Source organism: Eschrichtius robustus, chromosome 12 (assembly GCF_028021215.1).
Source record: "Eschrichtius robustus isolate mEscRob2 chromosome 12, mEscRob2.pri, whole genome shotgun sequence".
NCBI lineage: Eukaryota > Metazoa > Chordata > Mammalia > Artiodactyla > Eschrichtiidae > Eschrichtius > Eschrichtius robustus.
Genome location: NC_090835.1, coordinates 71,566,294 through 71,580,855, shown reverse-complemented (window position 1 = coordinate 71,580,855; position 14,562 = coordinate 71,566,294). Strand labels below are relative to the sequence as shown.

The window sequence follows — 14,562 nt, the reverse complement described above, 5'->3', positions numbered from 1 at the left end:
AAGAAGCTAAGAAACATACCCTGTCCAAAAGAAAAAGTGAAGGAATTTCAAGGGGCAAAATTGAGAATTTAATAACAGGGTCAAGGAAATTGCAGCTGTAAGGAACTGTGATTTGACCTTGTACAGGCTCTGAGGCCAAAATAGAAAACTGCCATGCTTTTTCAAGAACCTAGGAAGTTAATAAATAAAGACTTTGACCTCTGTCTCAATGAGGAGTGAAAAAGTCTATGTATCTAATGATTTACCTGATCTGTATGTAATTCGTACCTTAAGATTCCACCACACCATGGAAATAATTTATACCTTTAAACTCTGCTGTAGCTGACGGATCAGGGACATAACCTTCAAAAATAAGAGTGGCCAGACTAAATTCTGAGAGCTCTCAGAAGCAGAATTCTACCCTCTTCCCTATCCCTGTTGATACTCTGAATATTGACAGCAGAAATCCACTCCCAAAAAGGCAAAAGAATAAAACAAAACTAAATGAAACTTTTGCGGGCCCAGGGACAGGGGGCTGTCTCTACTGTCAAACCCCTGAACTCCAATTCTCTGTATGTCACAGAAGGATTCTTCTTTCTCAAATACTGTATTAATAACATTATATGTCCATCGACAGATGAATGGATAAAGAAGATGTGGCACATATATACAATGGAATATTACTCAGCCATAAAAAGGAACGAAACTGAGTTATTTGTAGTGAGGTGGATGGACCTAGAGATTGTCATACAGAGTGAAGTAAGTCAGAAAGAGAAAAACAAATACCGTATGCTAACACATATATATGGAATCTAAAAAAAAAAAAAAAAAAGGTCAGAAGAACCTAGGGGCAAGACGAGAATAAAGACGCAGACTACTAGAGAATGGACTTGAGGATACGGGGAGGGTAAGGGTAAGCTGGGACAAAGTGAGAGAGTGGCATGGACATATATACACTAGCAAACGTAAAATAGATAGCTAGTGGGAAGCAGCCGCATAGCACAGGGAGATCAGCTCGGTGCTTTGTGACCACCTAGAGGGGTGGGATAGGGAGCGTGGGAGGGAGGGAGATGCAAGAGGGAAGAGATATGGGGACATATGTATATGTATAACTGATTCACTTTGTTATAAAGCAGAAACTAACACACCACTGTAAAGCAATTATACTCTAATAAAGATGTTAAAAAATATATATATTACAGTCCCTCAGGGGCCTCCTAATGAGACTACCTTCCAATTGTCTCATAAATCATATTTAAATTACTAACCATGGTCTTTTTTTAAGGGGGGGGGTTATTCCACCTCTCTATTTCCCACCAAACCCCCACTTACGCCCTCTACCGCATTAAGTAACTCTATCACCCATAAGATGCTTCACCCTCACGCAGGCTACATGAGGGCAGGGACTTGTATCCCCAGTGCTTAGAACCATGTCAGGCACAAAATGAACAGTAGAGTATGTGTTAATTGACTGACCCCCACTCCCACTCCTCATCCCAGTTTTGTTTTGTTTTTTTAATCTCTTTATTAATCTCAGTCTATCCTTCCTCAGAAAAGCTCACCTCTTCCAAAAAGCCTCTCCTGACTGGCTCCAAAGAGCTACGACTGAAAGAAAACCATCTTGCTTCTGTTAATACTTACGCACAACTATCACTGGTTATGTTTCAATCACCTATGTTTTATTCTTATCTATCTTCCGTTTTTGATAAGATACTCAAGGGCTAAAAGCAAGCCCCTACTGAAGTAGTAAACCTGCCAAGGCTGTGCGCAGGGTGAATGCAATGTTCTCTCTCATGATCCATTGCTCAACTTGCTAATTAGACACAACACAGCCACTTCACCTGCAGCAGGCAGTAGTGGCAGCAGCACAGAGGAGCAGAAGGGAGCAGAGAGGAAGGGATTTGGCAGAGAAAGAGACCACATCTAGATGAGACTATGGGAAAGGAGGGGGGAGGGTAGCAGGACCCAGAAAGTCTCACTCACTCTTTCCTTGGGACCATCATAATCCCTCCCACAAGGCACTTATATCAAGTTATAAGTCCACTGGCTATCCTTCAGGACATTTTCCTGCTATTACCACAACTCTATTTCATCTTAAATATGATGAAGTTTTAAACAAAATCAAAATACTGATGGCACAAGCATAAATTATTAAATGAGGCAAATCATTTGGGGAAGATAAGTGTTTATAAATTACTTACCATCCCCCTTCCCCAAAGAAGGGGTAGGGGAAGGCAGACCAAAAAAAAAAAAAGAGAGAGAACTAGCACAGAGCAACTCTAAAAGGACAGCTCTGGCTCTAGGATGTGATGGATCTATACTCCCCACCTTTCCCACCATCTTCACTCCAACTTTCTGGCCATCTGCTGCTACTGCTGAAGGGCGGTAGGAATGTAGAATCTGAGCTAATTCCTTCAACCTGCAAGGCAATTTATTTTAATTACCCAAATAATAAAACACTATTCGCTGATATGCTTTAAGACTTCAGTCAAACCCTGGAGTTGATTTTTTGTTTAAAGATCAACTTCTACAGGAAAACATGATGTCGAAGAACCTCACTTGTCAAAACTAGATCAAAGTTATAAAAGTTCCATACAAAACAGAAGTTGAAAGGAGGAAGTCGACAGCTTTCTCCTCAACAGTCCTTATCCCCACCTATAATTGTCTTCAGCTTCATGTAACACAAAACTACCAGCACTAAGGCAGCAAAAACATCCCTCCCCTGTTTTTTCAAACAAGTCTTCATTGGCTCCCTCTTCCGTTTAAAAGTTCCATGGCTAGAACAGTCAGCTCTACCCACCACCAGAGACTCCCATCAAGCCTCTTAGATAGCCTCAACCACCAGAGGGCAGACAACAGAGGCAAGAAAAACTACAATCCTGCAGCCTGTGAACCAAAAACCACAGTTACAGAAAGATAGAGAAGATGAAAAGGCAGAGGGCTATGTACCAGATGAAGGAACAAGAAAAAACCCCAGAAAAACAACTAAATGAAGTGGAGATAGGCAACCTTCCAGAAAAAGAATTCAGAATAATGATAGTGAAGATGATCCAGGACCTCGGAATAAGAATGGAGGCAAAGATTGAGAAGATGCAAGAAATGATTAACAAAGACCTAGAAGAATTAAAGAACAAACAAACAGAGATGACCAATACAATAACTGAAATGAAAACTACACTAGAAGGAATCAATAGCAGAATAACTGAGGCAGAAGAACGGATAAGTGACCTGGAAGACAGAATGGTGGAATTCACTGCTGCGGAACAGACTAAAGAAAAAAGAATGAAAAGAAATGAAGACAGCCTAAGAGACATCTGGGAAAACATTAAACGCAACAACATTCGCATTATAGGGGTCCCAGAAGGAGAAGAGAGAGAGAAAGGACCAGAGAAAATATTTGAAGAGATTATAGTCGAAAACTTCGCTAACATGGGAAAGGAAATAGCCACCCAAGTCCAGGAAGCGCAGAGAGTCCCATACAGGATAAACCCAAGGAGAAACACGCCGAGACACATAGTAATCAAAGTGGCAAAAATTAAAGACAAAGAAAAATTATTGAAAGCAGCAAGGGAAAAACGACAAATAACATACAAGGGAACTCCCATGAGGTTAACAGCTGATTTCTCAGCAGAAACTCTGCAAGCCAGAAGGGAGTGGCATGATATACTTAAAGTGATGAAAGGGAAGAACCTACAACCAAGATTACTCTACCCGGCAAGGATCTCATTTAGATTTGATGGAGAAATCAAAAGCTTTAGAGACAAGCAAAAGCTAAGAGAATTCAGCACCACCAAACCAGCTCTACAGCAAATGCTAAAGGAACTTCTCTAAGTGGGAAACACAAGAGAAGAAAAGGACCTACAAAAACAAACCCAAAACAACTAAGAAAATGGTCATAGGAACATACATATCGATAATTACCTTAAACGTGAATGGATTAAATGCCCCAACCAAAAGACACAGACTGGCTGAATGGATACAAAAACAAGACCCATATATATGCTGTCTACAAGAGACCCACTTTAGACCTAGGGACACATACAGACTGAAAGTGAGGGGATGGAAAAAGATATTCCATGCAAATGGAAATCAAAAGAAAGCTGGAGTAGCTATACTCATATCGGATAAAATAGACTTTAAAATAAAGAATGTTACAAGAGACAAGGAAGGACACTACATAATGATCCAGGGATCAATCCAAGAAGAAGATATAACAATTATAAATATATATGCACCCAACATAGGAGCACCTCAATACATAAGGCAACTGCTAACAGCTATAAAAGAGGAAATCGACAGTAACACAATAATAGTGGGGGACTTTAACACTTCACTTACACCAATGGACAGATCATCCAAAATGAAAATAAATAAGGAAACAGAAGCTTTAAATGACACAATAGACCAGATAGATTTAATTGATATATATAGGACATTCCATCCAAAAACAGCAGATTACACTTTCTTCTCAAGTGCACACGGAACATTCTCCAGGAAAGATCACATCTTGGGTCACAAATCAAGCCTCAGTAAATTTAAGAAAATTGAAATCATATCAAGCATCTTTTCTGACCACAACGCTATGAGACTAGAAATGAATTACAGGGAAAAAAACGTAAAAAAGACAAACACATGGAGGCTAAACAATATGTTACTAAATAACCAAGAGATCACTGAAGAAATCAAAGAGGAAATAAAAAAATACCTAGAGACAAATGACAATGAAAACACGACGACCCAAAACCTATGGGATGCAGCAAAAGCGGTTCTCAGAGGGAAGTTTATAGCTATACAAGCTTACCTCAAGAAACAAGAAAAATCTCAAGTAAACAATCTAACCTTACACCTAAAGAAACTAGAGAAAGAAGAACAAACAAAACCCAAAGTTAGCAGAAGGAAAGAAATCATAAAGATCAGAGCAGAAATAAATGAAATAGAAACAAAGAAAACAATAGCAAAGATCAATAAAACTAAAAGTTGGTTCTTTGAGAAGATAAACAAAATTGATAAGCCATTAGCCAGACTCATCAAGAAAAAGAGGGAGAGGACTCAAATCAATAAAATCAGAAATGAAAAAGGAGAAATTACAACAGACACCGCAGAAATACAAAGCATCCTAAGAGACTACCACAAGCAACTTTATGCCAATAAAATGGACAACCTGGAAGAAATGGACAAATTCTTAGAAAGGTATAACCTTCCAAGACTGAATCAGGAAGAAATAGAAAATATGAACAGACCAATCACAAGTAATGAAATTGAAACTGTGATTAAAAATCTTCCAACAAACAAAAGTCCAGGACCAGATGGCTTCACAGGTGAATTCTATCAAACATTTAGAGAAGAGCTAACACCCATCCTTCTCAAACTCTTCCAAAAAATTGCAGAGGAAGGAACACTCCCAAACTCATTCTATGAGGCCACCATCACCCTGATACCAAAACCAGACAGAGACACTACAAAAAAAGAAAATTACAGACCAATATCACTGATGAATATAGATGCAAAAATCCTCAACAAAATACTAGCAAACAGAATCCAACAACACATTAAAAGGATCATACACCACGATCAAGTGGGATTTATCCCAGGGATGCAAGGATTCTTCAATATACGCAAATCAATCAATGTGATACACCATATTAACAAATTGAAGAATAAAAACCATATGATCATCTCAATAGATGCAGAAAAAGCTTTTGACAAAATTCAACACCCATTTATGATAAAAACTCTCCAGAAAGTGGGCACAGAGGGAACCTACCTCAACATAATAAAGGCCATATATGACAAACCCACAGCAAACATCATTCTCAATGGTGAAAAACTGAAAGCATTTCCTATAAGATCAGGAACGAGACAAGGATGTCCACTCTCACCACTATTATTCAACATAGTTCTGGAAGTCCTAGCCACGGCAATCAGAGAAGAAAAAGAAATAAAAGGAATACAAATTGGAAAAGAAGAAGTAAAACTGTCACTGTTTGCGGATGACATGATACTATACAGAGAGAATCCTAAAACTGCCACCAGAAAACTGCTAGAGCTAATTAATGAATATGGTAAAGTTGCAGGATACAAAATTAATGCACAGAAATCTCTTGCATTCCTATACACTAATGATGAAAAATCTGAAAGAGAAATTATGGAAACACTTCCATTTACCATTGCAACAAAAAGAATAAAATACCTAGGAATAAACCTACCTAGGGAGACAAAAGACCTGTATGCAGAAAACTATAAGACACTGATGAAAGAAATTAAAGATGATACCAACAGATGGACAGATATACCATGTTCTTGGATTGGAAGAATCAACATTGTGAAAATGAGTATACTACCCAAAGCAATCTACAGATTCAATGCAATCCCTATCAAATTACCAATGGCATTTTTTACGGAGCTAGAACAAATCATCTTAAAATTTGTATGGAGACACAAAAGACCCCGAATAGCCAAAGCAGTCTTGAGGCAAAAAAATGGAGCTGGAGGAATCAGACTCCCTGACTTCAGACTCTACTACAAAGCTACAGTAATCAAGACAATATGGTACTGGCACAAAAACAGAAACATAGATCAATGGAACAAGATAGAAAGCCCAGAGATTAACCCACGCACCTATGGTCAACTAATCTATGACAAAGGAGGCAAAGATATACAATGGAGAAAAGACAGTCTCTTCAATAAGTGGTGCTGGGAAAACTGGACAGCTACATGTAAAAGAATGAAATTAGAATACTCCCTAACACCATATACAAAAATAAACTCAAAATGGATTCGAGACCTAAATCTAAGACTGGACACTATAAAACTCTTAGAGGAAAACATAGGAAGAACACTCTTTGACATAAATCACAGCAATGGAAATAAAAACAAAAATAAACAAATGGGACCTAATGAAACTTCAAAGCTTTTGCACAGCAAAGGAAACCATAAACAAGACGAAAAGACAACCCTCAGAATGGGAGAAAATATTTGCAAATGAATCAACGGACAAAGGATTAATCTCCAAAATATATAAACAGCTCATTCAGCTCAATATCAAAGAAACAAACACCCCAATCCAAAAATGGGCAGAAGACCTAAATAGACATTTCTCCAAAGAAGACATACAGACGGCCACGAAGCACATGAAAAGATGCTCAACATCACTAATTATTAGAGAAATGCAAATCAAAACTACAATGAGGTATCACCTCACTCCTGTTAGAATGGGCATCATCAGAAAATCTACAAACAACAAATGCTGGAGAGGGTGTGGAGAAAAGGGGACCCTCTTGCACTGTTGGTGGGAATGTAAATTGATACAGCCACTATGGAGAACAATATGGAGGTTCCTTAAAAAACTAAAAATAGAATTACCATATGACCCAGCAATCCCACTACTGGGCATATACCCAGAGAAAACCATAATTCAAAAAGACACATGCACCCCAATGTTCATTGCAGCACTATTTACAATAGCCAGGTCATGGAAGCAACCTAAATGCCCATCAGCAGACGAATGGATAAAGAAGTTGTGGTACATATATACAATGGAATATTACTCAGCCATAAAAAGGAACGAAATTGAGTCATTTGTTGAGACGTGGATGGATCTAGAGACTGTCATACAGAGTGAAGTAAGTCAGAAAGAGAAAAACAAATATCGTATATTAATGCATGTATGTGGAACCTAGAAAAATGGTACAGATGAGTCAGTTTGCAGGGCAGAAGTTGAGACACAGATGTAGAGAATGGACATATGGACACCAAGGGGGAAAACTGCGGTGAGGTGGGGATGGTGGTGTGCTGAATTGGGCGATTGGGATTGACATGTATACACTGATGTGTATAAAATTGATGCCTAATAAGAACCTGCAGTATAAAAAAAAACAAACAAAACAACTAATACTAAACTTTCATTGGGTTATTTGTATGGAAATATGTTAATATAAATGTTTCAGACATTACATGAAATTTCTAAAAATCTTATATTTGTATTTGTATGGAAATATGTATGGAAATATGTTAATATAAATGTTTCAGACATTACATGAAATTTCTAAAAATCTTATATTTGTATTTGTATGGAAATATGTATGGAAATATGTTAATATAAATGTTTCAGACATTACATGAAATTTCTAAAAATCTTATATGTTCTGGTATAATGTTATAAGTAATAATCCTAGTTATTACTTTAAAATGTATATCTCAGAAATAACTAATTTTCTTGTCAACTGCATTATTATGAACTTTCATCAAATCTTTAACCGTGGTCATTTTTAAGTCTTTTGTCATTTACAGACAGTTCTGGGTGTACTCTGATGATTTTGCAAATATGTTCCTATAAAAGGGTTTCATCTTCAAGAAATTCATGGAAAAGACTCTGACAAGTACAGGTTTCTGGTAACTGACTGTACTGCTGAACTGAATGAATAAGCATTTTCAGAACTCTAATGAAAAACTGATGAACTCATAAAAGTGCTAACAAAAGATCAAGATGAAAAAAAAAATTAATTACATGGGACTGAGTGAACTGAGGAGGATGAGTATAACTTTTGTGACTTTCTGTCTGAATTAAAAAAAAAAAAATCCCACAAGGACTTAGAGGCAAAGAATATACAAATCAATTTTCACTGCAAAGTAAAGGAGCTGTTACAGTGGAGGATTACTGGACTGAATGTCAATATTATGACATAGTATGAGTGTGTTTCATGTTTGGTAATTGCAATCATTGTTGCTTTTGTTGTGGTCATCCATGTACAATGCTTGGTGTCAGTCTATTTATCTCTTGTAAAAATAAAATACAGTGTGTGTGTGTGAAAAAAAAAAAAAAGAGTGTAGAACAGTATCTGGCAGATAGTAAGTACTCAATAAAGGCTGTTTCATCATGACTTTAAAAAAAAAAAAACCTACTGTATAGCACAGGGAACTCTACTCAGTGCTCTGTGGTGACCTAATGGGAAGGAAATCCAAAAAAGACGGGATATATATATACGTATAGCTGATTCCCTTTGCTGTACAGCAGAAATTAACTCAACATTGTAAAGCAACTATACTCCAATAAAAATTATTTAAAAAGAAAAAAAAAAAAAAGTTCCATGGCTAGTTTAAGTTATGACAACTCAAGCAGTTCTATTTCTGTATTTCCTAATTAACAAACTTACCAGAAAAATGATTTTTAACCAAAGCCAGAAAGAGGTTAGCAGAGAGTAATTCATGATTAGGCTACAGAAACAAAAGGAACATTCCACAGAGGCAAACTACCCAGTTTCCCCATTTAGTGCTGCAACTCCAGGAATCTAATGATCCTTCATTTTTTCAAAAATGAAAATGACAGTAAAATTCCCTAGTGTTGACAGCAGGTGATTTTTAACTTCACTGCTGCCTGACAGGCACCTACAGGCTTTACCTGGCCTCAATCTGTCCAGTTTGGAACTGCCAATTAGTCACTTCTCAAAAGCAAATCTCAATGTAAGTCATTAAAAAAAAAGTGCTTTTCAAAGCGTCAGATACAATGAATTAGTCAAACTCAGGACATTAGAACAAAATAAAACTTGGGTGCCCAATCCAGGCTGCAACTGTCAAAGCCAAGTGACAAAAGAACATCGTTCCAGAGCAAAGAAAGGATCAAATTCTCAAACCAGTTGTGATACATATAGTGCTCCTCTTACATACAAATACTCTTAAATACCGCAGCAATTGAACAGGTGTCTTCATTGGTAAGCTTAGCCTTTCTCAACTGAGGTTCCACAGGACAAAATTAAGCACTAATGCCCTAAGGCACAGGTTGGCAAACCTTTTCTGTAAATATTTTAGGCTTTTCAGACCACATGGTCTCTGTCACTATTCAATTCTGCCATTGGAGCCTGAAAGCAGCTGCCAACAGTTAAGTAAATGAATGAGGTAACTGTTCCAATGAAACTTTACGGACACTGAAATTTGAATTTCATACAATATTCACAGAATTATTCTCTTCTGCAATGATTTTAAAACATAAAGCGATTCTTATAAAAAATTTCTTAGTTCTTTGGCTAGATTTAGCTCTGAGCAGTAGTTTGTCAACCTACTCCCTAAGCCATCCTTTGTATTAATAGATTAACTTCTCTCTTATGCATGCAGAATGATACTAATTACACACCATACTACAGAGAATTGAGAAATAGTCACTCAAATCATTTTTTCCGTGTCTATAGTGCTCTGATTGTCTAATAGAGTAATACTCTGTCTAGTATGAAGCTAACTGATGAGATTTTGTTAGCACTTGTTAACTTGGGCAAATAACTTTACACAAGTTAAAAGTTACTCTTCTTAAAGTCTCAAAATATAAAAAGGAACTTTCACATCCAGTATATTGCCGATGGATAACAGAAACCAAACTGTTGTAAATTAAACCTCTGGTTAATATATTGCTAGAAATAATAAAGAAATTCTTTTAGTAAAGCCCAGAATTCAATTATCATCTTTCAATCCATTTTGTATCTTCAGATCCTGTTTCTTCTTAAAGCAGAACCTACCTGAATAAAAATCACAAACATAAATTACAGGATTGTCTCAGACAATTAAGTAACTAGATTTGAGTTCTAGCTCCACCTCTTTCTAGATGAGTGAGCTTGAGCAAGTTCCATACTCTCTTTACTCATCTGTTAAGGAGAGGAAATATCTGCAACCCTCCAAGAGAAGTCAAAAGTATACAATTAAACTTAGGCAGAACAGTTTGTATAGTGCTATAGAAATATCAGTTGCCATTATTAGGTGCTCAGTAACTTTCTTCATATTATCATCTTCTACTTTTTTATAACACTCCAGTGTTAGTTTCTGCTCAGCCTCAGGTTTAGTGGAATACTGTGCACCTAGTAGTACATCTCATTCAACACATAAAATTTAGGCAAAGCATAAGCAATAAGCAATAAAGATGACTGAGATGGTCTCAGCACTCAAACAGTTTAGAATGAACGCAAACACGTATACATGATAAGTCAGTGCTGTAAGAGGAACAAATGAAAACGAACATGAATACTGTGGAATGAGAAAAAGTTTCACAGGTAGTTAATAAGGGCCTGGGTATATGATGCGAGAGATACTGTAACAGAGGGAACTGCAAAAGCACAGATACAGAGGGGTAAGAGAACACTCCACACACCCCAGAATACAGGGCAGTTCAAGTTCTAAAACAAATTACAAAAGGAGAATTTCATTTTTAAAATCCAACCAGGAAAAGAAAAACCTTCCCATTAAGTCTCTAAAAAGTAAGCATCTTGAAGGATAAGCAAGGGGGCTCATTTTAAGCCAGAGTTGGAAAAATTATGAACCATGCTAGCTTCAACCCACTTCATCATCATTTCCCAAAGCACTTTACAATGTCTAAGAAGATACGTTTAGGGCTTCCCTGGTGGCGCAGTGGTTGAGAATCTGCCTGCCAATGCAGGGGACACGGGTTCGAGCCCTGGTCTGGGAAGATCCCACATGCCGCGGAGCAACTAGGCCCGTGAGCCACAACTACTGAGCCTGCGCGTCTGGAGCTTGCGCTCCGCAACAAGAGAGGCCGCGATAGTGAGAGGCCCACACACCGCGATGAAGAGTGGCCCCCGCTTGCCGCAACTAGAGAAAGCCCTCGCACAGAAAAAAAAACGAAGACCCAACACAGCCAAAAATAAATAGAGAAATAAATAAAAATAAAGGAATTCCTTTAAAAAAAAAGTGAAGATTTAAAAAAAAAAAAAGATCCTATTAAAAAAAAAAAAAAAAAGAAGATACGTTTAGAGAGGACTGAGTTACAGAAAAGGGATGTCTGGCCTAGCAAGTCTCTGAGGAAGTGGGGACTGGCATACCTGTCTCCCTTGATGACGCATGCAATATATCAACCTGCTTCAAAAACCATTTTCTTAAATTCTGCAAGTTATCACCGTTCTCAGTAAGAAAAAGCAATACAGCAATTCTTAAAAGAGTAAGTTACATACGTTTCCTCGAGGGGAGTGGGGACTAGGAAATCTTACGTTCTTCCTCTAGAGTTTGTTTTCTTACTTACATCATTAAAAACCTTTCCTGTAAACAAGTTTTATTCATGTGTTCTACCCCTTTACCACCACCAACAAAATTAATTTACCTTGGAACTGTGCCTAAGCATGGTAAATTTTAACCCAGAAGACTAATGAGTAATAAGAAGGGTGTTCTGTAATTATTACCTCTCCCTCTCAAGACTGCCACTGCATCAGCCACGCCACCAGTAGAAGATTAAAGATGGCCCCCAACTCTCTGCTAGGCCTCTGATTGAGAGATGCAGTCCAATCCCCATCCCCACTCCTGCCCCCTTGAATCTGGGCAGGTAACTGCTTTGACCATTACAATATGGAAGAAGTGATGCTACACCAGTTTCCAGATGAGCCTGTCAACTGTGAGAAATAATAATAAATTGCTTTTTTAAGGCCCTAAATTTTAGAGTAGTTTGCTAAGAAGCACCAGATAACTGGAACAGTCACCACGTCTCAGCTCCAGCTTTCAGGGCTTTCACCACACCACAACCAAAATACTGTTTCACTTATAAAAGGAAACAAAAACTCAGAAGTTACAACGTACTGGACAGGTTTCTAACAATATGCTGTCAACTCTCAGAGCATAAAAAAGACGACCAAAGTGTCCTAATTCCTCCTAAGAAATGCAAAATGACCTAACATCATCAGTCAAGTTCCTCTGAAAGGTTATAAAAATCAAACTCCTTGAGTATACCCAAGTGATGCATTGATTCTTTACACCAAAGAAAACCCTCTGGTCTGGAAGGTTAGATACCAGGAAGTAGTCATCTCCAGAAAGTAGTATTTAAAAAGGAAGTGGGGCCTTTTTCACAACGGGTTTGCCGCCAGGACACAGGTGTCGTGAAAACCACCGCTAAACCTAAGCAAAAATGGGAAAGGGGAAGACCCACATCAACATCGTTGTCATTGGACACGTAGATTCCGGGAAGTCTACCACTACTGGCCATCTGATCTACAAATGTGGTGGGATCGACAAGAGAACCAATGAAAAGTTCGAGAAGGAGGCTGCCGAGATGGGAAAGGGCTCCTTCAAGTATGCCTGGGTCTTGGACAAACTGAAAGCTGAACGCGAGTGTGATATCACCACTGATATCTCCCTATGGAAATTCGACACCAGCAAGTACTATGTGAACATCACTGATGCCCCAGGACACAGAGACTTCATCAAAAATATGATTACAGGCACATCCCAGGCTGACTGTGCTGTCCTGACTGTTGCTGCTGGTGTTGGTGAATCTGAAGCAGGTATTTCCAAGAATGGGCAGACCCGTGAGCATGCCCTTCTGGCCTACACTCTGGGTGTGAAACTAATTGTTAACAAAATGGATTCCACTGAGCCACCCTACAGCCAGAAGAGATATGACGAAACTGTTAAGGAAGTCAGCACCTACATTAAGAAAATTGGCTACAACCCCGACACAATAGCATTTGTGCCAATTTCTGGCTGGAATGGTGACAACATGCTGGAGCCAAGTGCTAATATGCCGTGGTTCAAGGGATGGAAAGTCACCCGTAAAGATGGCAATGCCAGCGGAACCACAATGCATGAAACTCTGGATTGCATCCTGCCACCAACTTGCCCAACTGACAAGCCCTTGCCTCTGCCCCTCCAGGACGTCTACAAAATTGGTGGTACTGGCACTGTCCCTGTGAGTCGAGTGGAGACTGGTGTTCTCAGACCTGGCATGGTGCTCACCTTTGCTCCAGTCAACGTGACAACTGAAGTGAAGTCTTTCGAAATGCACCATGAATCTTTGAGTGAAGCCCTTCGTGGGGACAATGTGTGCTTCAATGTCAAGAACATGTCTGTCAAAGATGTTAATCGTGGCAATGCGGCTGGTGACAGCAAAAATGACCGACCGATGGAAGCAGCTGGCTTCACAGCTCAGGTGATTATCTTGAACCACCCAGGCCAAATAAGTGGCGGATGTGCACCTGTGCTGGATTATCACACAGCTCACATTGCTTGCAAGTTTGCTGAGCTGAAGGAGAAGACTGATCGTCGTTCTGGGAAAAAGCTGGTGATGCTGTCATCGTTGATATGGTTCCTGGCAAACCCATGTGTGTTGAGAGCTTCTCTGACTATCCTCCTCTGGGCCATTTTGCTGTTCGTGACATGAGACAGACGGTTGCTGTGGGTGTCATCAAAGCAGTGGACAAGAAGGCAGCTGGAGCTGGCAAGGTCACCAAATCTGCCCAGAAAGCTTAGAAGGCTAAATGAATATTATCCCCAATACCTGCCACCCCAGTCTTAATCAGTGGTAGAAGACCAGTCTCAGAACTGTTTGTCTCAATTGGCCATTTAAGTTTAATAGCAAGAGACTGGTTAATGATAACAATGCATCATAAAACCTTCAGAAGGAAAGGAGAATGTTTTGTGGACCATTTGTTTTGTCCGTGGCAGTTTTATTAGTTTTTAAAATCAGTACTTTTTAATGGAAACAACTTGACCAAAACTCTGTCACAGAATTTGAGACCCATTAAAAAAGTTTAATGAGAAAAATAAAAAAAGGAAGTGGGTAAGAAACAACTTTCATTTTATGCTATATACAACTCTGAATTGCTT

The 14,562-nt window shown here is 38.6% G+C and overlaps 1 protein-coding gene and 1 pseudogene across 1 annotated transcript in view; one reads left to right on the top strand and one right to left on the bottom strand.

Moving 5' to 3' along the window:
- Positions 1-14,562, bottom strand: part of ZFAND3 (zinc finger AN1-type containing 3) — a 331,536-nt gene that overhangs the window by 284,677 nt on the left and 32,297 nt on the right. The window lies entirely within an intron of this gene.
- LOC137773115 (elongation factor 1-alpha 1 pseudogene) lies at positions 12,804-14,359 on the top strand (annotated as a pseudogene).